The 25499-nt window shown below is 37.8% G+C and overlaps 1 pseudogene; it reads right to left on the reverse strand.

Moving 5' to 3' along the window:
• Positions 1–24513: 24513 nt before the first annotated feature.
• On the reverse strand, positions 24514–24956 carry LOC132593401 (E3 ubiquitin-protein ligase RNF166 pseudogene; annotated as a pseudogene).
• Positions 24957–25499: the final 543 nt, after the last annotated feature.

Genomic DNA, 25499 nt, shown 5'->3' on the forward strand with positions numbered 1-25499 from the left:
GTAAATATTTATGCACCCAATGTAGGAGCACCGCAATACATAAGGCAAAGACTAACAGCCATAAAAGGGGAAATTGACAGTAACACAATCATAGTAGGGGACTTTAACACCCCACTTTCATCAATGGACAGATCATACAAAATGAAAATAAATAAGGAAACACAAGCTTTAAATGACACATTAAACAAGATGGAGTTAATTGATATTTATAGGACATTTCCATCCAAAAACAACAGAATACACATTCTTCTCAAGTGCTCATGGAACATTCTCCCAGATAGAGCATATCTGGGTCACAAATCAAGCCTTAGTAAATTTAAGAAAATTGAAATTGTGTCAAGTAACTTTTCCGACCACAAAGCTATGAGACTAGGTATCAAATAGAGGAAAATATGTGTAAAAAATACAAACACAAGGTGGCTAAACAATACACTACTTAATAACCAAGAGATCACTGAAGAAAGCAAAGAGGAAATCAAAAAATACCTAGAAACAAATGACAATGAAAACACGACGACCCAAAACCTATGGGATGCAGCAAAAGCATTTCTAAGAGGGAAGTTTATAGCAACACAATCCTACAATCCTACCTAAGAAACAAGAAACATCTCAAATAAACAACCTAACCTTTTACCTAAAGCAATTAGAGAAAGAAGAACAAAAAACCCCAAAGTTAGCAGAAGGAAAGAAATCATAAAGATCAGATCAGAAAGAAATGAAGGAAACAATAGCCAAGATCAATAAAACTAAAAGCGGGTTCTTTAAGAAGATAAACAAAATTAATAAACCATTAGCCAGACTTATCAAAAAAAATGGGAGAAGACTCATATCAATAGAATTAGAAATGAAAAAGGAGAAGTAACAACTGACACTGCAGAAATACAAAGGATCATGATAGATTACTACAAGCAACTATATGCCAATAAAATGGACAACCTGGAAGAAATGGACAAATTCTTAGAAACGCACAACCTTCTGAGACTGAACCAGGAAGAAGTAGAAAATATGAACAGACCAATCACAAGCACTGAAATTGAAACTGTGATTAAAAATCTTCCAACAAACAAAAGTCCAGGACCAGATGGCTTCACAGGCAAATTCTATCAAATATTTAGAGAAGAGATCACACCTATTCTTCTCAAACTCTTCCAAAATACAGCAGAGGGAGGAACACTCCCAAACCATTCTACGAGGCCACCATCTCCCTGATACCAAAACCAGACAAGGATGTCACAAAGAAAGAAAACTACAGGCCAATATCACTGATGAACATAGATGTAAAAATCCTCAACAAAATACTAGCAAACAGAATCCAACAGCACATTAAAAGGATCATACAACATGGTCAAGTGGGGCTTACCCCAGGAATGCAAGGATTCTTCAATATATGCAAATCAATCAACGTGATACACCATATTAACAAATTGAAGGAGAAAAACCATATGATCATCTCAATAGATGCAGATAAAGCTTTTGACAAAATTCAACACCCATTTATGATAAACACCCTCCAGAAAGTGGGCATAGGTGGAACGTTTCTCTACATAATAAAGGGCATATATGACAGACCCACAGCCAACATCATCCTCAATGGTGAAACAACACTGAAACCATTTCCACTAAGATCAGGAACAAGACAAGGTTGCCCACTCTCACTACTATTATTCAACATAGTTTTGGAAGTTTCAGCCACAGCAATTAGAGAAGAAAAGAAATATAAGGAATCCAAATTGGAAAAAAAGAAATAAAGCTGTCACTGTTTGCAGATGACATGATACTATACATAGAGAATCCTAAAGATGCCACCAGAAAACTACTAGAGCTAATCAATGAATTCGGTAAAGTAGCAGTATACAGAATTAATGCACAGAAATCTCTTGCATTCCTATACACTAATGATGAAAAATCTGACAGTGAAATTAAGAAAACACTCCCATTTACTATTGCAACAAAAAGAATAAAATATCTAGGAATAAACCTACCTAAGGAGACAAAAGACCTGTATGCAGAAAATCGTAAGATACTGATGAAAGAAATTAAAGATGATACCAACAGATGGAGAGATATACCATGTTCTCGGATTGGAAGAATCAACATTGTGAAAATGATTGCACTACCAAAAGCAATCAACAGATTCAATGCAATCCCTATCAAACTACCAATGGGATTTTTCACAGAACTAGAATTAAAAATTTCAGAATTTGTATGGAAACACAAAAGACTACAAATAGCCAAAGCAACCTTGAGAAAGAAAAATGGAGCTGGAGGAATCAGGCTCCCGGACTTCAGACTATACTACAAAGCTACAGTAATCAAGACAGTATGGTACTGGCATAAAAACAGCAATATAGATCAATGGAACAGGATAGAAAGCACAGAGATAAACCCACACACATATGGTCACCTTATCTTTGATAAAGGAGGCAAGAATATACAATGGAGAAAAGACAGCCTCTTGTATAAGTGATTATCGGAAAACTGGATAGCTACATGTAAAAGAATTAAAGTAGAACACTCCCTAACACCATACACAAAAATAAACTCAAAATGGATTAAAGACCTAAATGTAAGGCCAGACACTATGAAACTCTTAGAGGAAAACATAAGAAGAACACCCCATGACATAAGTCACAGCAAGATCCTTTTTGACCCACCTCCTAGAGAAATGGAAATAAAAACAAAAATAATCAAATGGAACTTAATGAAACTTCAAAGTTTTTGCACAGCAAAGGAAAGCATAAACAAGATGAAAAGACAACCCTCAGAATGGGAGAAAATATTTGCAAATGAAGCAACTGACAAAGGATTAATCTCCAAAAGTTACAAGCAGCTCATGCAGCTCAACATTAAAAAAACAAACAACCCAATCCAAAAATGGGCAGAAGACCTAAATAGACATTTCTCCAAAGAAGATATACAGACTGCCAACAAACACATGAAAGAATGCTCAACATCATTAATCATTAGAGAAATGCAAATCAAAACTACAATGAGCTATCATCTCACACCAGTCAGAATGGCCATCATCAAAAAATCTAGAAACAATAAATGCTGGAGAGGGTGTGGAGAAAAGGGAACCCTCTTGCACTGTTGGTGGGAATGTAAATTGATACAGCCACTGTGGAGAACAGTATGGAGGTTCCTTTAAAAACTAAAAATAGAATTACCATACAACCCAGCAATCCCACTACCGGGCATATACCCTGAGAAAACCATAATTCAAAAAGAGTCATGTACCGCAATGGTCACTGCAGCTCTATTTACAATAACCAGGACATGGAAGAAACCTAAGTGTCCATCAAGAGATGAATGGATAAAGAAGATGTGGCACATATATACAATGCAATATTACTCAGCCATAAAAGAAACGAAATTGAGGTATTTGTAAGTGAGGTGGTTGGTCCTAGAGTCTGTCATATGGGGTGAAGTAGGTCAGAAAGAGAAAGAGAAATACCGTATGCTAACACATATATATGGAATCTAAAAAAAAAAAAAAAAAAAAAAAGTGGTCATGAAGAACCTAGGGGGAAGACGGGAATAAAGACACAGACCTACTAGAGAATGAACTTGGACTGAGGATAGGGGGAGGGGGAAGGGTAAGCTGTGATAACGTGCGAGAGTGGCATGGACATCTATAGACTACCAAACGTAAAATAGATAGCTAGTGGGAAGCAGCCACATAGCACAGGGAGATCTGGTTGGTACTTTTTGATCACCTAGAAGGGTGGGATATGGAGGGTGGGAGGGAGGGAGATGCAAGAGGGAAGAGATGTGGGGACATATGTATATGTATAACTGATTCACCTGTTATAGAGCAGAAACTAACACACCATTGTAAAGCAATTATTCTCCAATAAAGATGTTTTAAAAAACACAAACAAACATAAGAATTATAAAAAGAGACCAGCGTGATTCAGATCTGGGTGTGCATCAAAGAATGTTTTGCGTACAACTACTATAGATTATGAAATGTCCTACATTATGCTATAAGATGAACTCTACTGTGGTTGCAAATATACATTCATAAGGAAAAATACAGCTTTAGTTTTTCTACATATATTTTTACATGTCACTAGATAATACTGATCCTATATCTATAGTTTAGTTTCTGCTGAAATAATTCCATACCACATTATACCAATGTAGAACCAAAATTTCCAGGTCACAACTGATTCTCCTGTTATTTTAAATCATAATTCATAAAAATATACCTATACACACACACACAAAAAATTAAATCGCCTAATACCAAATGATAAGATTCGACTTAAGAAAGTCCACTAAGATCTGTGCAGTGTCAAAGCGCCCTCCTGTGGCTCCTTTTGCCAGAGTTGTTTGCATCGACTGGGTTACTTGTTAGTTAATGAACCCATTGCTTACGCCCACATGACCCAGATACAATAAATTTCTTGGTCATTGCTAAAACTGTAGAAGAACTACAATCAAGAACCTCTCTTGTAAGCCATGTGTAAAATTTTATGTCTACTGTTATTTCTCCTGACTTCAAACAACCCGAAAGCTCAACTAATGTTGAAATGCAATTGTCTTGGTCTACCTTCGGCTTACTACCTTTATAAGAAAGAGATAAATCATAAACAAATGAGTTGATATAAAGATTTTGTTTTTAGAAATATGTAGACTATGACTTATTAGGGACTGGAAGAATTCAACCAAACTGTACATCTTTTGTCTAGATCGTTGATTGTTGATTTGATATTATATAAACAAATAAATATATTTACATTGCAAGTCACTATATTCATCTGGTAATTAAGTGTACCAAGAAGTAAATACATTATACCTCTGTTGCTTATCTGTATATCCTTTTCCTTTTTTGCTTATACGTATTTCTTTTTTTTAAATTGAAGTATAGTTGATATACAATATTATATGCCTCAGGTGTACAATATTCAAAATTTTTAAATGTTGTATGCCATTTATAGTTATTACAAAATATTGGCTAGATTCCCTGTGTTGTACTGTATATCCTTGCAGCTTATCTATTTTATGCACAGTGGTTTGTATCTCTTAATCCATACCCCTATCTTTCCCTCCCCCCTTCCTTCTCCCTACTAGTAACCACTAGTTTGTTTTCTGTATCTGTGAGTCTGTTTCTGTTTTACTATATACATTCATTTATTTTTTAGATTCCACATGTAAGTAATATCATACAGTACATGTCTTTCTTTGTCTGACTTATACTGTATAGCACAGGGAATTATAGCCTTTACCTTGTAATAACTTTTAATGGAGTAAATGTGTAAAAATACAGAATCACTATACTGTATTCCTGAGACTAATATAATATTGTAAATCAACCATACTTCAATAAAAAAAGAGATGTAAATGCATGCTTATAAATGTTCAGAAATTTTTATAAGAAATGATGAACAAGTGTTCTTCTGGGCGATTCACTTGGGTGACAGAAGCCTGGTAGGAAGTACATTATACTTTTTTGTGTTGCTTGAATTTTACCATTAGCCTGTATTAATTTATTTAAGTACTTTTAATGAGTTTCAGTACCTTGTCCATCAATTCACTTAACAGGTATTATTAATAGCCAACATAATGAGGAAGAAACTTGTGCCAGAGGCAGAGATGTTGATGACTAACACTGACTTGGGTGCTGTCCTCATGTAGCTTACAGTCTATCTGGGCATGCAGATAATAGACAAATAATTACAAGTATAATATCAAGAACTAATGTAAGTAGGAAATAAAGGTGCTGGCCAAAGGGAGTTATTCTCAAGACCGTAGTGACAATCCTTAGTTTTCCAAAAATTGAATTTTGACAGGTATCATTTCCATGTTGTATCTTTATTTTACTCTAAATCCTTTTTAAAACTTAACTTTTGAAATTGTGTTGTGCTTTCAGGAAAGCTCTCTTATGCGAATAAACATATTAATTGAACCTCATTTCTACCTCCTTAAACAGGTTTATTCTAAAAATTATCTTATACCTTTGTATTACCATATATGGGCAATCAAAAGGCACCTTCTAAAAAGCAACCTTTTCAATGTTTCAGGTACTTTAGCAGTCAATTCAAGCCTCAGCACCAAAAACTTAATTGCATGTACAACAATCAGTCATTGCTCCAGTATGCCTAAAATCTCTCACGAATAGTACCACATACAAGATTAGCTGCATGTTCTCCTCTGAAATTCATGAGAATAAAGTAGGAGTGTGGGAAAGGGAGTGGCCTGGAATGAGACATTCCTCAATATGAATGCCAACTCTGTCCCTTATTTACTCAGTTACTTATATTCTCATCTGTAAAATAGGTCATATGTGCTGACAGTATGTACTGCAAAGGATTATTTGATGATTCCTTGAGATAACATTATGTAAAGCATCTACTACTGGAATGGAAACCATTGCTATTGTATTAGTTTGCATATGGCAATGACTATCTGGAATATTTTTTTCTCTTGTGAGTTTTACACTTCATTTTTTAATAGATTTTGTTGAATAGCAAGAAAAGAGATGAACAATAAAAACACTTCCCACAAAAATCCACTATTATTTTTACTCCTCATAGCCAATGGCACTCTAATTCATTGTAGCCTACAATATAGAGACTCAGAGGTAGCCATAGAGTAGACCTGAGGGCTCCCCCGCAGCAGCTCTAGACAGCCTTAAGCTGCCTAAGGTGTCAGCTGTATTCAGCGGCAGCACAGGGCTGGAAGAGCCAATTCCCAGATCTTATTTTACCATAGGTGGCATGATCATGGGCAACAGCTTGCATCTCTAGTTTTGGTTTCCCCATCTGTAAAACACAATGGATTCATTCAGTAGTTAATAACTATATACCATGAGAACGAAATTATGTTTTTCTGTGAATTAATATACTCTACTGATTTCCCTTTCCTTCCTTGAAAATGTACATTAGCTTATTCTGAAAAAAACAGATTGATAACTAGAAAGGATATCTTTTAGAATTATTTTTTAGAGAAGGATATATTATATAAACAAGGTTAACAATACATATTTACTTTATGGACTTCAAATCATGCTTACTACAGGTAAGGGTACCTGAAAATAGTATCATATATCATACTATTTTGTGCATTGATCATAACCAGTGTAAGCCTGCGTAAGTTTATACTTTATTTGTAGTATAATGAGTCAGTGTTTCTACAGAAGGATTTACAGGCTCATTCACAATATTTCATAAGAATAAAATGAAGACATTATTAAAGTATTGAGAGGTCCTTAAAGGTGGCTTGAGAAGTAATTGCTAAGAGTGGGGAATAAGATGGGGACAGCTCTTCCATCAAAGAGTCATAACCCAATTCAGTAGTTTGAAGTTATTTTTGAGAAGTGACTGCCCCATCATGGATTCTACTCACCAGTCACCCTTACACATCACTAGGGCCTTGCAATTAATTCCTGCCAATGGAGTATGTGCAGATGTAGTATATGACACTATGGGGTCAAGGTAGTTTTGAAGTGAGAATAGTCTTTGTAGTTTTGCTTTCCCTCTCTGCCAGCTGAATATGAACCCAGGATGATCTTAGAAGACGTGTGTTGATGATGGTAAAATCTCCAATATTCTGGGTCCCTGAATGACCGTATGGAGTAGAATTCTCTACCCCACCGACTGAAAGCACCTGCATAGGACTTTATATCAGTGAAAAAAAATAAATAGTTATTGTTTTAGGGCACTGAAATGCGGAGGTTGGTTTGTTAGAACAACAGACATTATCCTACCTATGTTACCTTTGCTAACACAGCAAAGACACATTTTACCCAAACCTCCAGAAAAAGATGAGACTGTTTCACAAGTCAATGATAATCTGAGGTGAGCAGAGGGTACAGAAACCGTGAGCACTGGCCTTTAATTAAAACAGCTAAATCAACCCATACAGGCAAACCCAAAATAAACCAGTTGTCTCAGGTCTAAATAAAAAACATGCAAGTTACTATAGAATTTTCCTAAATGTTTTAAAGGTCTGTTTCCTACAGCTAGATAGACTTATGTATATTTCCCATTAACTTTAAATATTACCACCCTTAAAAATCACAGTGATGTTTTGGTGCAAGTAAAATAATCTTTACATGATCATAGAAGGCACCTGTTATTATAGTTACAAATCTAAAAAGAGCAATTGCTGTTAGAAGTATCACTTTTCTAATACATCTAGGATTATGAAAGACAGGGTTTAAGAAGGAGATCAGTTTCATTAGCCATAAAAAAAAGAGTGGCATCTATTACTTGGTTTCCAGGGAACTGCTATGGTTCAACAAAATAGTTCTTTTAAAGAGCTGTTTTCCTATCACCATATTAGATCCATGCTGGCAGCTTACGCTTAATGGGGGAAATATTCAGGGCCTTATTAGAGAAGGAAGGTGGGATAGATGAGCTTTTCAGGGGAAGATGGGTCTTGTTAGCAGATTAGTCAGTCCTAAATGCTCCCAGAGTGTGTAATACAGAGTAAGACACCCAAAGCAGAGTCACAGAGTCTGTATGTCTCTGTTAGACCAAGATGTCATTTCTTGAGCCCTTTGTTTGTTTTATGTTCCCCTCTATTTGCCCTTTCCACTGTTTGGTAGGGATTTTTAAAAAGTGATAAAAGTATCAGTAAGTGAATTTTGCTACTTTTGGAACCTTAAGAAAGATGAGAAAGGAGGCACAATATATCTGTGTACCAGAAGGCAGGAAAGAACCTATGAAGGGTCTGAGGGTTTACCGCATTTGTAAGCTAATAAGTTAGCCTCTTACAGTTTTATTGATGCTGGCAAAAGACCCAAGATACGTGGGTCAGAGGCAACGGGACTTATTTGTACCAATATCAGTAGTGAGAGTATCAGCATGATATTTAATTTCCACAATGATGTGAAGAGTCTGAGGTAATACTGGCACACACAACGGACTGCCTTCCAGGAGAGGAACCCTGAGCTTGGCGAATATGAATCTTTCATAATGGACAGCATGCTAGTCCTTTGCTCTGGAGGATAACACTATCTTTATCTTCCAAGGCTGTAAGCCAGCCTACCTTTGGTCCAGACAAAGACACTATTTCTACCGTCAAAGGCTGTTTACTATACAGACATCCTTGAAAAGAAAAGAGTTCAGAATTAAAAGGGGCAAACTTGCAAGACGTGTAAAATGCAAGACACTCGTGGACATGAGAATTCTCTCCCTCTCCTTAGTATGTATACATAAATATTTATACATATCTTTATATATTCTCTACTTAGTGTGTGTGTGTGTGTGTGTGTGTGTATACACACACACACACACACACACACACAAAAGCACAGCAAGGTTATTTAACTATGTAGAATAGAGTTTAATAAATACTAATTTTTCATTGATTGAATTAACTATTTAGCAACTAGAGATCTAATTAAATATAGAGAAATATATAACATAATATGTAAGTATATATTGATATAATATATAAATATATAAAACATAAGTAATATATAATGTAAATGTACACTTAAAATAGAATATAAATATATAAGTGCATGCTTAAATAAACCTGTTTGGTAAAGAGTTAATTCGATCAATCAAAAACAAGTATTTATTAAACCCTATTCTACATAATTAATTAACTTTTCTGTGTCTTGTTCCCTCACCTGTAAGACTAAGATAGTAAAAATATCCACTAATTGCATTATTTTGAAGTTTAAATGAAACTATGCATATAAAGCACCCAAAATTATAGTTGGTTTATATGTATCAGTTCAAAAATGTTAGCTCTTATTCTTTTATTATTATATTCATGTTTAAATTTTATCATGTTTTCAAAATCAACTGTTGGCTATAACTTACTTTACTAGGTAATTATTAATAGCTACCTATCTATACAGATATATGTTTGCATATATGTATATATAACGCTTTGCACATTATAAATATATTCTAGCTATAATTTTATTCACCTTTCAAAAACTTAACTGGAATGATTTTCTTCAGAATGTAGAAGTCTGTTTATTTTATTATTGTTGATTCAAGGAGACTCAAGTTGAAGTGTAGAATCAAGTTATAATAGAAGAAAGATACTAGTTTATGACATTCTTGCCCCCTCCAGAAACAGGTCCTGAAGTAGCCTTATAATTCTCTCATCCTTTGTAGACAGAACCCTTTTAATAAACTGTGATCCATCAGGCAATAGGAAAAGCAACAGAGGCAGTTTGGGAAGGAAACTGAAAGGACTTTTATTAAAAGCACTATGATTTTCTCTTTAAAGAGTATTCATAGACAACCTGTTAAAAGGGAGTGAAATCTTCCATTCTTGTGAGAGAACTCATCAGGAGAAAGATTCTTTTTTTTGTTGAGACTTGCATCTACCAAGAACCTCCTTTTCCACAGCAGGACCAGGTCATGCTACAAAACATATGCTCCTATTTATGGCGCTTTCCTTGTTTCTCAGTGGTCTCAGATCATCTTTCACTTCTTAGGCAATGAAAGCTTAAAGGGAAAGGGAAGCTCAGGTTATAATGAGCTCGAGCTATCAGTAGTTTGTGTACAGGGTGGAGGCAGGGATGAGGCAGGAGTAAATTAGAAATGGGGATAGCAATAGGATAAAGTTTGTTGGGTTTATTCTTTTGTTAAATATTGTGTATGAAAATTTTCTCTCCTTGATCTTTAAAATCACCCTCAGTATTCTGACCTCAACTGAAATTAAACAGGAAAAGTCACTTGCTGAATTGAGGTAGGCAAAGACAAAAAGGCTACTAATTTCCCCAGTTATTTACCCTGTCTGTCTGCAAAAAGCACTAGACAACCAAGATAAATGAACGTGCACCTGCCTGTTTATAATGACGAGCATGCCACCGCTAGTGCCTACTAATTACCAGCCCAGGAGCTTAATTAAGATCTAATTATTCATTTTAGTACCATATTGCCTTAATTCTCCTGCAAAAGAGGTCAATCCACAGATACAGTCAGTAGCGGGTCAGTCACCCACCTGGCGGGGGCATGTAGCTTTTGAGGCACTTTTAGAGCACACATGATGGATTTACTGATTTTCCTTTTATCTTTCAAAAATAACATTTTTTGTTGCAATAAGAAGTCCTCATGTCTCCAAAAGCTTCCATTCACTTCTCATTTAAATGAATAAAACATTTTTTTAGAATGACATTTATTTGTACATTTGAAGGCATGGAAATGTGCATAGTAAGTACAGTTAGCTGTTGACTTTTTTATTTAATTCATGGCTTAGTCTAAAAGGCTTGAGATGGTTACTTTTTCCTGACATTCACAGCAAAAAGAAAATCCTGCAACAGACCTTAACTTCTGGGATTATAATACAAGTATATATTGTTCCAGTCCTTGTAATATGTCATCAGTAGAAAAAAAGATGCTGGGGGCTCTAGAAGAATTCTAGAAGCAAAGGGATAGTCTCCTCCCACACCTCACCCTGATTCCTGTTCATAATGTCTACACGAAGCAGCAGGGGATGCCCTTTAAAATTGGCACCTGCCTATTTGATAATATAACTTCTTGAAAACAGTGTTAAATTGTGCATATGCTAATTTAACTGTATTATAAAGGGTGTATAGGAGTGAGGGACTTCCATTACCTATAGGACAGACTGTTCTTCCTGCTTGGGAGAATTTACTCTGAGATATATATTCATCTAACCAAGAGATCTTGGAAGGAAAAGTATATACAGCTCTGACCTACTTATCTTTAACCAGTGAAGGTTACCAGTACTTACTAAGAGAGCCTGTACAACAAGTAGTTATCATTGCTTTGAGGTACACGTGCAGTTTAATGCCCGAAAGATCTTAGGGTTGCAAGTGATTTTGGTAAATACTAGTAATCTTCACTGGTTAGAAGTGGGTAGGTGTGGGTCATATGTCCCTTTTCTATCCAGATATCTAATGGGTGATGTTTCAATGCAGATACAAAAATTTATTAAAGAAGGGGCTCAGTCACTTACATGGCCCACAGGGCTTAGGAACAATGACCATAGTCTATAATTCTCATATAATCCCATGAAAAAGGAGAATGATTTTTTATGGTTGGGTCAGGGCTTTGGTGATTTTCCCAAATCCATCCTATTAGGTTCATCAAAGTTAAAAAAACTTTTATGTGAGTTTAAATTTTGGTTGTGCTAAAAATACCATCCAGCCATGCCAGATTATGAAGTTTATTATATAGTATTTATAAATATCCAGAAGAAAATTTTGATATCAAGAAATTTATGATTTCTATTCTTTCCCAGACAACTTTTAAAAAGTGGCAGAAAGTCACTTAACAAGGGTTAAGAAAAGAATAAGAGGAATTTGCAATCACAGACCTTCCTGTTAGTAAAATTGGATATAATTATTACTAATATAACCATGCCCAGGATCACAAGAATATTTTTCTTTTTAACAGTAACTAAAATATCAAAAAGCATCAAAGAGAGTGCAGTTTTTAAAAAGCAAATTTATCTAATGGCTGCCTACTTTGTAGCTTTTGATTTTGATTCACGTCTATTAAGGGCTAACTTCAGCAAATCCCAAACAGTTTAGAAATATTAGACATATTAAGATAGGTTTATACTGTGGCTATACTCCATCCCCAAATCTTGATGACTTGAAATATAAAGTTCATTTTTCACTCATGTAAAATGTACTGTAGGGCCTTAGAACTCTGCAGTGTACAAACTAAATGTGGTGACTCAGAAATCCAGGCTGTTTAAAACTTGTAGCTCTGCTATTAATAACACATGAGTTTTCTTCTTACCCTCAAGGCATAAGAACAGAACTGGAGAACCATGAGGGCTTTTTTTCCTGCCTCGGATAAGAAATGACACTTATTGCTTCAGCTCACATCTCATTGACCACGACTAGTTGCATGGTCCCTTCTCATTGCAGGGCACTGGAAAATGGGGGTAGAGATAAAATGTTAGTTGAGCATCTGTGTCTTTGTGAAATTAGATTATTAGACACTTTAAGAGCCAGCTCTGAGAAAGAGCACAAGGTTCCCAATATTCTCTTTCCAAAAGGTTAATTCCTAGAGTTTACATGCAAAAAGTTCTATGAGATAGGGTAAGATTTTGATGATGTGGAACTTATTGGTGGAGAAAGAATCAAAAAGGAGGGTAGTCAGACTTACAAACAAATGACACTCACCAATTCTGTGTTCTAGCCTTACTGCCTTCGTCCCTTTTAGCTAGTTTTCCTTCCTGGGGAGGAGAAACACAAGTATTTCCTACTAGGCTACAGGAGGAGCAGCAAACATAACACTGCTGAAAGTGACGGAAAGCATTCTCCCACATTCCCTGCCCCATCTCTCTGCTCTCTTTCTGTCTTTCTGTCTCTCTGTCTCTCTCTCTCTCTTCCTACCTCCATACTTTTCCCTCTTTCTTTCCCCCTCCTCTTACTCTTTTGCACTTGAAGACTCTATGCTCTCTTAAAGACAAAAATAACACATGCAATAATTTTCTCCTTTCTGTTGCTCTTTTATTTAAAATTTTCTTCTGCCTCATCACATTAGGAATGAGATGTCTTCCTTTTCTTCATAAGTTGATAATTTTTGTTTAGGTTTCCTATTTGGAAAATATAAAAAAGGATCCTCAAATTGAAGGGAACAGTTTTTTCTCTTCAATTTCCTTTTTATATTATAGAAAATTTCCACTTATTTTAAAGTTCCCTGGTTGTATTTCATATTCACAGGTCACTGATCTCACAATTGACTGAACCCAAATGAGAAAAATGCAAAAACATTTAATAATAATAATATAGCTATGACCCAGTATGAAAACATTAAACTAAATTCTTTTATTAAAATACCTCTGACATTTTCTGACTTTGCTTTTATTTTTAGGGTACAAGATGATCCCCTCAATATCCCAGTATAAGAAACTGATTTTCACAATTCTGAAGTATCAATTTTCTCTAAAACAAAATTTGTTTCATGCTAATAAAATTGTATTTACTTATACTGTGACTAGGAATCAACTCAAGATGTAAATGTCTCCTTTTATTAAATATCATGGGTTGATAAGTTTTTATGTTTTTAATTATGATATTGAAAGAAGACAGTATAATTTTTCTCACTAATAGATTTTTAAGTATACGAAAAAACATTTCTTACTTATCTATAGATCAGCTTCCATGATGGGTTATGGAAGATAAGTCACCCACAACCTCCCAATATGACTTTACTTGTAGATATAATTAAATTAAGAATCTGGAGATAAGATCATCCTAGATCTTAATCCAATGACAGGTATCTTTATAGGAAGAAAGGACACAGAGACACACACACAGAAAAAGGGAATGTGAAGACGGAGGCAGAAATTGAAGTGATGCTGCCACAAGTCAAGGAATGTTGGGCCACCAGAAGCTGGAAGAGGTGAGGAAAGATTCTCCCCTAGAGCCTTCAGAGGGAGTGCAACCTACTAACACTTTAATTTCAGATTTTTGGCTTCCAGAACTGTGAGAGAATAAATTTCTGTTGTCTTAAGCCATAAAGTACATGGTAATATGTTATGGCAGCCCTAGGAAACTAATAGAGTCTCCTAGAGGTTCTGCCCTTCAGGACAAATCTTTAAAACTAAATATGTGAGAAAAGCCATCCTGTGTTAGAATCACATATTTTGGGAGGCTCAACCAGAGCCCAGTAATTAAAGACACCAGCTCCTAGCCTGGACACTTACTCACTAGATGATTTTTAAATATTTTTTCTGTCATGTATTTTTAATTAAAATAGTGAAGACAATTTAAAAATTCTATGCTAAAATACCTTCTTTTTTTCTTACTGAACAAATGAATCCTCTTTGGGAAAGTGAAAAAATAAAGTTCCATCACAACTATGGCTTGAAAATGAATTTAACTTATAAATAAGAAGATTTTAAACTGCATCAGTGTGTATGTGCAGAAAGAAGAGGATATGGTGAAGAATCACTTTCCTCATGATATGAGGTCCACTTTATGGGAAACTACAAAGAAAATCCTTCACATTATGGCAAAATATCATTGCATCACATTTTTATCTCTCTGCATATCTTTAAAGCCTTTTTAAAAATATGAGACAAACTATGGAATTTTTTAAAAAGAAGTTTCTTTTTCTACTTTTTGAAAAATAAAACCCACCCAAATATGACCTATACTTATACAGTTAGAAAAAATTGACACTTTTCTATGTTCTCAAACGCAGATCAGCTAAGTAGAATGAATTTTCTGGTACAGCCTAGACTCCACATCCCCTGGTTTTTGGAAGAACACCTGTACTGCAATTTCTTGACACCCCTACCATGAAGGTAGAGAGTAGCGTCATGCTTAATATTCAGGACGAGACCCACCACTGACATTTGCAAGGCCCAGGGCAATAATCCAAATGCGAGCTCACGGATCTTGTGTTTAATTATTTTAGAGATGTAAATCAAGCTAACAACCTCAACTTGAATTCTCCTCCCAGAACTTTCTCTTCAGTATAGGACCGTGAATTGCAAGTAGCTCATTTGGCTAGTTCTGTGAGTTGGAAGGGTCCAGACCCACCAACATCATTCGGTCTTCCTGCAGACCCTTTCCCCTCACTTTAGAATTGGAGCCTGCAAAGTCCCCTCCCAGTTTCCACCTCTGTTCATAGATTGTCCAATCTAAACTACCATTGCTCACGTTGGGTCATGTTTTTTGTTGTTGTTGTTGTTTTTGCTGCATTCCAAAGCACAGTCTCTAGTATCATAAGGATCCAGTTGCTAACAGTAGTTGGTCCTCTCCCATTCATATTTTGGGTTCGTGAGAATTTCTTATCATATTGTGTAGTAGATGTTGTCCCTGGATGTTTTACTTATTTGTTTGTCTATATAGTTGTTCTATCCATTTTTGAGGGAGGATTCATAAAGAAGAAAAGACTTCACACAGAATTCTTGCTTATATGAGAAGGACCTATCCAAGCCTCATTTAATTCATCTATAAAATAGGGGTAATGATAGTACCTATCTTATAGGACTGAGATAAGAATCAGATAACATGAGACATGTGCATTTTTAAACACTGGCCCCAAAGTAGAACTTGAACATATTAGCTCTTATTTTTAGCCATTAGGATCAAGCATGTTCAGAAACTTCTAGATTCTTTTTACCATGAAATTCCAAAGAAGCTTTTCTTACATGGTTTTGGAACACAGACCAGATAAGAAACAGAAAGCTACAGGTGGTAGGCGGTGTCATTACTCACAATTGCAATTACACTAGAAAGGTTCTTGACAGCCTGCTATTTGAGGGAAGGCGCAGCAGTTAAAAGCAGTAAAGAACTATTCTTCTCCAGTACAATAATGGACCCTTACAATTTTCACATAGAGATTATAGTGTTGTTAGTTAATAGCTTGAAAAACATTTGAAGTATCTTTAAATAAAACCTCAGAAGTTAACTCCATTAAAAGTTTCAAAAAAACTTGACCATAAAACATATTTTATTAAGAACATAGTAACCTTGTCATCCTTCCTTTGCTTAAATAAATGGCTACAGGGCATATATATATATACCAAGAGATTCAGTAAAGTTCAACTCTAAAATCTATTTTTATTCTACTCTATGACATTATGACATATTGTCACTGTAATAATCTCTCAGTGTAATCTTGGGATTGTTTGTCTTTGACCTCTTTTTTTTAGCCTCTCTTTTAATTTCCTTCGAGTATAAATAACTGAATGGTTGAGGTTGACATCTGAGCCACTGTTTTGAGGTCGTTTGCTATGCAGCAATAGAGAACTTGAACAGAATGAGAGTGAAAAAGGTAGAAAGGGCTTCCCTGGTGGCGCAGTGGTTGAAAGTCTGCCTGCCGATGCAGGGGACGTGGGTTCGTGCCCCGGTCCGGGAGGATCCCACATGCTGCGGAGCGGCTGGGCCCGTGAGCCATGGCCGCTGGGCCTGCGCGTCCGGAGCCTGTGCTCCGCAACGGGAGAGGCCATAACAGTGAGAGGCCCGCGTACCGCAAAAAAAAAAAAAAAAAAGGGTAGAAAAATTCAAGTGGAAAATTTAATTTACAGCAATCAAGATAAGGAAAAAACAGAGTCTCATAACTAAATAATAAAAAAATCATCCCTTTTTGGAAGATGAGTCATTCATTTATTTCAACAAACATACTCTTTTCTTAGTAACAAATATATTTTCAACTCTCTGTTAGACACCTCCACCTGGATATCCCGTTGGATTTTTTTAACCTAACCTGTCCAGAATGAACACATCCCCTTTCCCTGAAATTGTCTCCTTCTCCTAAATTAATACTTCTGTTAATGTCAGGGTAAGCCTAACTCATATTCAAATTCCAATAGGTACATTCATAAAATAGATACAAAGCCATATACATTCTGGCTTTCAGCTAGTCATCCAATCATTCATTCCTTCAAAACACAATCAGTCCCTGCTAAGTTCCAGACATAAAACTCAAGGCTGAACTACAGAGACGACCAACCAGTCCTTCTTCCTGCCATCATGGGACTTCCTACAACATTCTATAGCAGCAGCCTTTGCCATTTCATTTCCATTATCTCTGCTCTCTTTCTAGGCATTATTTCTTCTCACTTGAACTAACGGTCAGTTTCTTTACTAAGAGAACTGGTTTTTCTGCCTCCTGTTTTCACTGGTCTGGCTTAACCATGCTGCTAGATTGACCCTTCTATGCTGATTACTGGATTCCTTGGCAAAAGTGATTCACTGATTTGGTACTAATCTGCTTCCTTTTCTCAGAACTTTAATTCAGCATTTAATGAAACATTCACATAGCATCATCCCTCTTTATCGAATCCTACTCATCTGCAAAGCACATCTCAAATGCCACCTCTTCCACGAAATCTTTCCTGTGTGTGAGATATCTTTTTGTTCATTTCAAAATCAGTTTACTGAGGGAAGGGGCACCATAGAGTCTAACATGTATTATAGTTATATAAGGTGAATAACTGTCCTCTCCAAACCATGGATTTAATCATCTTCTACCTGGAATAGCCTTTCTCTCAATTGTTTAACTTTTTTGACCCTAATTCACCATAGTCCATTTTCGTAGTTGATTTTCAATTTAGTAGGCTTTACAACTGGATAATGCATTTCATCAATGTTAAAGTTCTGTCTCTGCAAGGTAATACACTTACCATTGCGGCAGCTATGAATAGAGAAATGAAAAGGATCAGATGTCTCAGAAATTTCTATGTGAGTTTATATTAATGATTCTGAAAATCGGTAAAGAAGATAAAAGTTAATTCAAATATCTTTTTTCAATTTGTCCTAGAAGAAAGATGACAACGCTAAAGAACATAGTCTTTTACTGCTTCACCGACATGCAGAAGAATATATCAGACTTAAAAAAAAAAAAGTAAGTCTCTTACTGCTCTGGAAACTTTTTCTTTAAATGTTTCCCACATAATCAGTTTAATGAACTACTGTTTAGTTAAAACATTTTCTGCAACTTTTTTTTTTCTAACAGTTAAAGCTGTTCTTATTTTCATGCAGTATTCATTCTTATTTTCAGAATATTTTTTGTTTAAACCCTTGTATATAATTCTGTCTTAGAAAAAGAAATTCCTGAGTATTTGACTGAACTTTCAGCCACACGAATCTTTTCCAGTACTGTCTTCCTAACATTAAAAGCTGTACATATTTCCATCTGGAAGTCTTTTTTACAGAATTTTTGTTTAAACTTTTGTATGCAGTGATGCTTTAAAAACGTAATTGCCCACGATTTGACTGATTTTTTTTCAACCACACACACCTAGTAAATGCACCTGAGGAAGTCAGTTGGTGAAGCAAAGCCCACTTGCCTTAAAGACATCCAGAAGATGTGGTACCCCAAAACAAACAGACAAGAAAAAAGATTCTCTCCATCCTAAGAAATCTGCATTTCCATAGCTTGAAGAGCAGAAGCAATCTTTTAAAACATATCTTTACCTTAGTTCTAAGCAACCATAATTCTTTATAAAACATGAGTATCTAGATGTCACTAAGAGGCAGCCTGACACAGAGGTATGGATGTAGGGCTTATAAGAGGGGCATCTAGACTCCACTACAGACATTGGGAACCTGGGGGCAAATGACTTCACCACTGTGAGGCTGCCTCAGTTTCTCCTCCCCAACCTGCAAAATGGGAATAATAACCCCTCACCTTCAGGATTCAGATAAGAATTAACCAGTATAACCAATGGGGGGGCAGCTGATCTTGGTATAGCAGTTGCAGCAATAGTAACAGAACAAAAGATTCCTGCTGCAGGAAGGGGTGGGGTGTGATTAGTCATGGGAAGTGGATGTCATCTTAGAAAAGTTTGTATTCTACTGATATTTTCTTACTGAGAAGCGCATTAGGAAAGGGAACCATACTTGTGTGTCTTAAAGCTGTAAGGAATGTGATGTCTGTGAAGGAAACACAACAGAACTGCTGCATATCCACACCAAAGAATCCTATTCTTGAAGCCATGCCTTTCAGTTTATCCTGATGGGTCATGGCTTCACTGAATGTGTCCCTCTCCAGATGACACATCAACAGGGTTGAACTAAATTATCTTCCCTGTTATCGTCTGGTTGCTCAACTGAGTAGGAACATGGAGAAAGACTTGATTTCCAGAGCACACAGTTAGAGGCATCTATCAGCTAACTTGTATGTTGTGCTTTCCACCTTTCTAACTTTACTCTGGTGGAGGTCCACAGTGGTCCTAATGTGCAAATTGGTCTTCTGACTTGGGTAAATGGAGGGTGCCCGGATAACTGAAAGCCATCCCCTCAGATAACTGTGCTCTGGAAACCAAGTGGGAATGCGAGTGGTAACTAAAACTGAAATGTTTCTACTTGATATATTATTCTGGTCTAGTGGTTTCAGCTTAACTTTCTTTTTGATGAAATGAAGCCACTAAGTCCCCAAATACCCACTTCACTTGGTATTTTGTGGGCAGAGAATGTGTTGATGTAAGAACTGTAGAGATGGTGTTGCACTAATGTGAAAAGTCCCTGTCACCCCCCGGCCTGGAGTCTGTAAGCCATTTGTCTCAGAGCAGCCACTTTTAGATTATGAGCATCCTGACGTGAACCAAGAAAGACTGACTGCTCCCTGGAATTTGGGGTTTGGGAAGGGACACACTACCTGAAGCCACAGGTCAAGAATCTATAGGAAAGACAGCTGTCAGTGTGGTGCAGGAATTGTGTCAGGGGCTTTTAGAGAATTTCCTTACAGTTAAGAAAACGGAATTCTTTTGGATGGGGAGGAATTAGCTGTATAAAAAGCTGCCTGGCTTTTGTTATTTCCATAAGTTATAGTAATGACCAAACTTTGGAGTGTGACAGGCTTGTTATTTGATAAGAAGATGAAAAGGACGTATTAGAGCAGGAATGAATATGGCGTTGATGGTAATGACACCATCGTTATCATTATACTTGCCTGTATTGGTAAATAGTTACAGTCAAATTCTAAGAAAAACATGCATACATCTTGTGGAGGTAGAGAGGGAGGGAGTAATTAGGGGACATCTCGTAAATGAGGTGGCAGCTGACCCACGATGCAAGGAAGCAAAGCGACTATAATTTTGATTAATCCTAAAATGAATGTGCTTGCTCCTTGCGTCCCCAGCCAGGCTGGTGTAAAAGCCCACTTGTTCTTTTATTATTATTATTTTCTTTTTTGTGGTACGCGGGCCTCTCACTGTTGTGGCCTCTCCCGTTGCGGAGCACAGGCTCCGGATGCGCAGGCTCAGCGGCCATGGCTCACGGGCCCAGCCACTCCGCGGCATGTGGGATCTTCCAGGACCGGAGCACGAACCCGTGTCCCCTGCATCGGCAGGCGGACTCTCAACCGCTGCGCCACCAGGGAAGCCCGCCCACTTGTTCTTTTCACAAGCACTTATATCTCTCTCATTTCCTCTCCAGCCTTAAGGCAGTAATTACTAGCAGCAGGATCAGCTAGTAACTAAATCATTTTGCTGCCTCTCTGCAACTCTTCCTACTTCGGGCACTGTTTCTGCTAACTGGACTTTGGTAAACAGCACTTTGATAAATAGTAAGCCCCTGCCTTTCCCCTTTCTTCTTTCTGCATATCCCTAAAATTTTAACACACTTCTTACATCAAGTTGGAAGAGTGCGCTGAAACACCCCTTTTCCAAGTGTCTCCCTCCTATTATACTGCAAACACCCAGAGGGCACAGAGTTGCCCACTGTAGACGGTACATCCACGTTGACAGAAACGAACTGAAATTCCAAATGGAAAAGCTGATGCTTCCTTCCCTTCTATTCACCCCTGTTAGAAATATTTAATCTTTAGCTATCACTTAGTCTCCTCCTTCCAAATATTCTCAGAATTCCACTTATGTTCTGAATGACGCTTCATTTTCTCCAGATATCCTTTAGATTTTCAAGATACTATCCTCCCAACTTTCAGCAACTTTATGGAATTTCCCTGGGTTTTTATGCTTCTCATTTGTACCAGCCTGGTCGGATCCATAAGTATTTACAATTATTTCCTCTTAAATCTGAATTTAGATTCAGAATATGTGAGTCCAAATGGAAGCACTTCCTTTTACTAGATTGGATACATTGGGCAAGATGGTTTGCTTCTCCAAGCCTCAGTCTTCTTTTTGGTAAAATTTGAGTGTTTATATCTCTTGGGCCTATAGAGCTGTCATAAGGACCAAATGAAAGAGGGTTTGTACAATGCTAGGGACATGATAATGTACTATAAGCATGTTAGCTATTATTTTACTGGGACTAAATATATCAACCACATATAACAATAAAATTCCGACCCACAACCTGTGCAGCAACCAGCCACGGAATCCAAACCACAAGCTCTGTAGCAATTGGCTCCAAAGGGTTAGAACTTGGCCAACAATAGTTAGCTCCCCCAATTTTTGTAATCCTTCTCCCCCACTTCCAATTCAGAACTAGCCAGAGAAAGCCAAATAGGATTCCTCCTTTCTAGTTAGCCCACCTTCAACTTCCCTTGCCAGCAACCTCCAATAAAAGCATTTCTAAAAACGTCTCTCATTTTTTTCCACTACACAACTTTTCAATTCTGTTACCTGCCTGCCTTTGAATCTCTGCCAAATGAAGTAATAGTGACTTTGCTAAAGCAAATCTGCATAAATAACCTCTGTTCTCATTTGGGTGGTCTTTGTGTATTTTTATAATACTATAGCATATATTTAAATTTATTCCTATAAAACTTGACAATACTATATATTTTTTTCTCTCAGAGAAATCCATTCATTGGCTTAATGTTGATATTTATTAAACATCTCCTACATAATAATACTGTGATGGCTCCTCCAGGGTTTCATAGAAGACTAAATTATGTAGAGCCGTAAGTTATGTGGAACCCTGTGGAACACACGGCTTTGCTTGGAAGATACGATACAAAATAAGAAAAAGTAAAGTCAGAAATTCAAGACAGGCTAAAAATAATATGTTTATAAGGTAAAATCAGTGATATAGGCTATAAATGTGCTGATTCCAAAAAGTAGATATCACATATGCTTACCCAGGATCTAGGAAGTCTTCAAGCAGGAAATGTGATTTGAACTGAGATTTGTAGGAAAGTTCTAAACTGAAGGTGGCAGCAGGAAGTGAAGATAATCCAGACAGGGAAACATCTATTAGTAATGTCCAAAGCAGGAATGTGCAAAAACCTGATAGGAAAGCGTGTAGTAATTGCAGCAGCAATCTGTTGGGAGATAAACGGGATACAAGAAAGTAGTGGCAATTAAGACTATAAAATCATTCACCAAAATGTGAACTTTATCCTGAGAAGCTCCTGAATGTTTGTGATCAAGGGCATAATATGTGTAGACGTAATTTCAAATTTAGAAGTCTTCCCTCCAGATGTTAACTTCTCAGCATGTGTTGGGAAATACTTCCCCCTACTTGGTTCTACTTAGAATAATTTATGAATAAAAGTATTGCTTTTAACATAACTAACTTTCTAATATTTTAAATTATCAAAGAATTTCTAAATACTGAAATCATGGTCTCTGTTTAATTAACTTTCCTGGGAAAACTCCTTTTAATGCTTGTTTAGTTAAAAAAGCATGCAGAGAGAAAGACTTTGGAGAACATAAAGACATTATGCATATTCACTTCTTATCCATTTTTTATTGGAGTATAGTTAATTTACAATGTTGTGCTAGCTTCAGGTCTACAGCAAAGTGATTCAGTTACACACACACACACACACACACACACACACGCACACACATATTCTTTTTCAGATTCTTTTCATTATAGGTTATTACAAGACATTGAGTATAGTTGTCTGTGCTATACAGTAGGTTGTTTTTCTATTTTATACATAGTAGTATGTATATGTTAACCCCAAACTCTTAATTTATCCCTCTCACCTTTTCCCCTCTGGTAACCATAAGTTGGTTTCCTATGTCTGTGAGTCTATTTGTTTTGTAAATAAGTTCATTTTTATCAGTTTTTAAGATTCCACGTATAAGTGGTATCTTATATTTGTCTTTCTCTGACTTACTTCACTTAGTATGATAATCTCTAGATCCATCCACGTTGCTGCAAATGGCATGATTTCATCTTTTTTATTGCTGAGTAATATTCCATTGTGTATATATATATATATATATATATATATATATATATATATATCTCACATCTTCTTTATCCATTCATCTGTAGATGACCATTTAAGTTGCTTCCATGTCTTGGCTATTGTAAATAGTGCTGCAATGAATATTGGGGTGCATGTATTTTTTTTTTTTATGCTTTGAGACATTTTATTTAAATTGTTTTTAAAGACAGCAATAATTTATGCCATGAACCAAACGAGGGTGCCGATGAGCATCTTCTGAACTGCCTGGTCACTGCCCCGGCCCCTGTGCTCTGCCATTGCTGGGGGCGGCCCTGCCGGGGGTGAGAGGTGGTCAGCTTTGGAACAGTGACAGCAGGGCCGAGGCCAAGACCCAGGCGGGAGGCCAGGAGCAGACACAGAGCCACTGCAAGTAGCCGGGCGTTGGGATTTCTTCCCGTTATTATCACAGTGACCCTGGGGAACCGCGAGGTGACCTGGGGACGTGGCAACCTCGGTCCCTGCACACAGCGATTGCCCTGTCTCTCCTCTCCTCCCCCTACCAATCCCACAATGGTTCATTTTTTATTGTTTGTTTTTTAAAAATATATAATTTTGTAAATGTTCCATAAAAATACTATTATTCCTAGTCAAACACAGATATTGCAATATGAAGGGTAACTGCTCTGTCTTTGCTCTAGAAAATGTGAAAAGGTCATCATATCGGATAACATAGAAGAGTGTGGAAACTTTACGTATCACAAAAGCCAGTACCGAGCACGCGAGGGGGAAGCATTGCCAGGTGCTGGGCCGGGGCCCCCTCCGCACTTCCCTGCTCAGTGCCGGGGCCTGTGGACATGGCAGGGCCTGAAGGGTCCTCTCTGCAGGGAGGACATCATGGCTTTGAGACACAGACAGTGGCCACACTCCGTCCCAGTGGCTGGGCCCCCGAAGCCACCTGCTCAGCCCGAAGCACCGAAGAGCCGGTGACGATGGGGACGTGGCCTCTCCTCCTGCAGCAGTGAGGCTCCACCTGGCCCTCAAGGCACCTTCGCAGGCAGGCCTGGGCCGCAGGAGCTGGCGGGGCCTGTCCCTTGAGGCAGGAGGCCTGGGCCAGTGGCCGCGCCTTCAGTTCTCGGAGAGAGACAGGGCCAGGGAGGCCTGGAAGGCAGCCTCCTCGTCGATGCTGTAGTCCACGAAGGTGTCGTAGGAGAACTTGCGCCGGGGGAGCAGGTGCTGCAGGAAGTTGGCGCTCTGGTAGCTTGGGTCGCCCCAGGCCATGGCCGAGCAGATGGGACACACCCCGCGGCTGGGGTCGCTGTAGTGCTTGTCCATGCAGTGCTTTACCAGCTTCTGCTGGTCCAGGCTGCGGGCGCCACAGTAAGGGCAGGCGAAGGTGGACCTGTTGGGGACGGCGCTAGGCATGGGCTGGGATGTGCGCACCACAGGGACGAGCTTGGGACAGTTAGCCATCTGCTCCTGGACCTTCAGGCAGGAGGCAACGTGCACCCTCATCTTGGCCGGCGTCACCTTCTTACTGCAGCCCTGCAGGGTGCCTTGTAGGATGAAAGCTGCTTCTCCACGTGGGCGGCCTTGTCCACTTTCTTGGGGTCGAAGGGCAGGCGGCACCGTGGGCACAGGGGGGTTGGCACCTGCAGGCATGGCCGGAGGTACTCCCCGCAGAACCTCTAATTCTTGCAGCCAGTGGGATGGTTTCGCCGCTGAACAAGCTGTCCTTACAGGGATGCAAGGAAAGTCGGCCTCCCTGTCCCTTCTACCCACTGGCTCCACTTCTGCCATCCAGGGCCGGCATGTATCTTTTTGAATTAGAGTTTTCTCGGAATATATGCCCAGGAGTGGGATTGCAGGATCATATGGTAGCTCTATTTTTATTTTTTTTAAGGAACAGCCATACTGTTCTCCATAGTGGCTGTACCAATTTACATTCCCACCAACCATGTAGGAGGGAGGGTTCCTTTTTCTCCACAGCATTTATTGTTTGTAGACTTTTTGATGTTGGCCATTCTGACTGGTGTGAGGTGATACCTCATTGTAGTT

Source organism: Globicephala melas, chromosome 14 (genome assembly GCF_963455315.2).
Source record: "Globicephala melas chromosome 14, mGloMel1.2, whole genome shotgun sequence".
Taxonomy (NCBI): Eukaryota; Metazoa; Chordata; class Mammalia; order Artiodactyla; family Delphinidae; genus Globicephala; species Globicephala melas.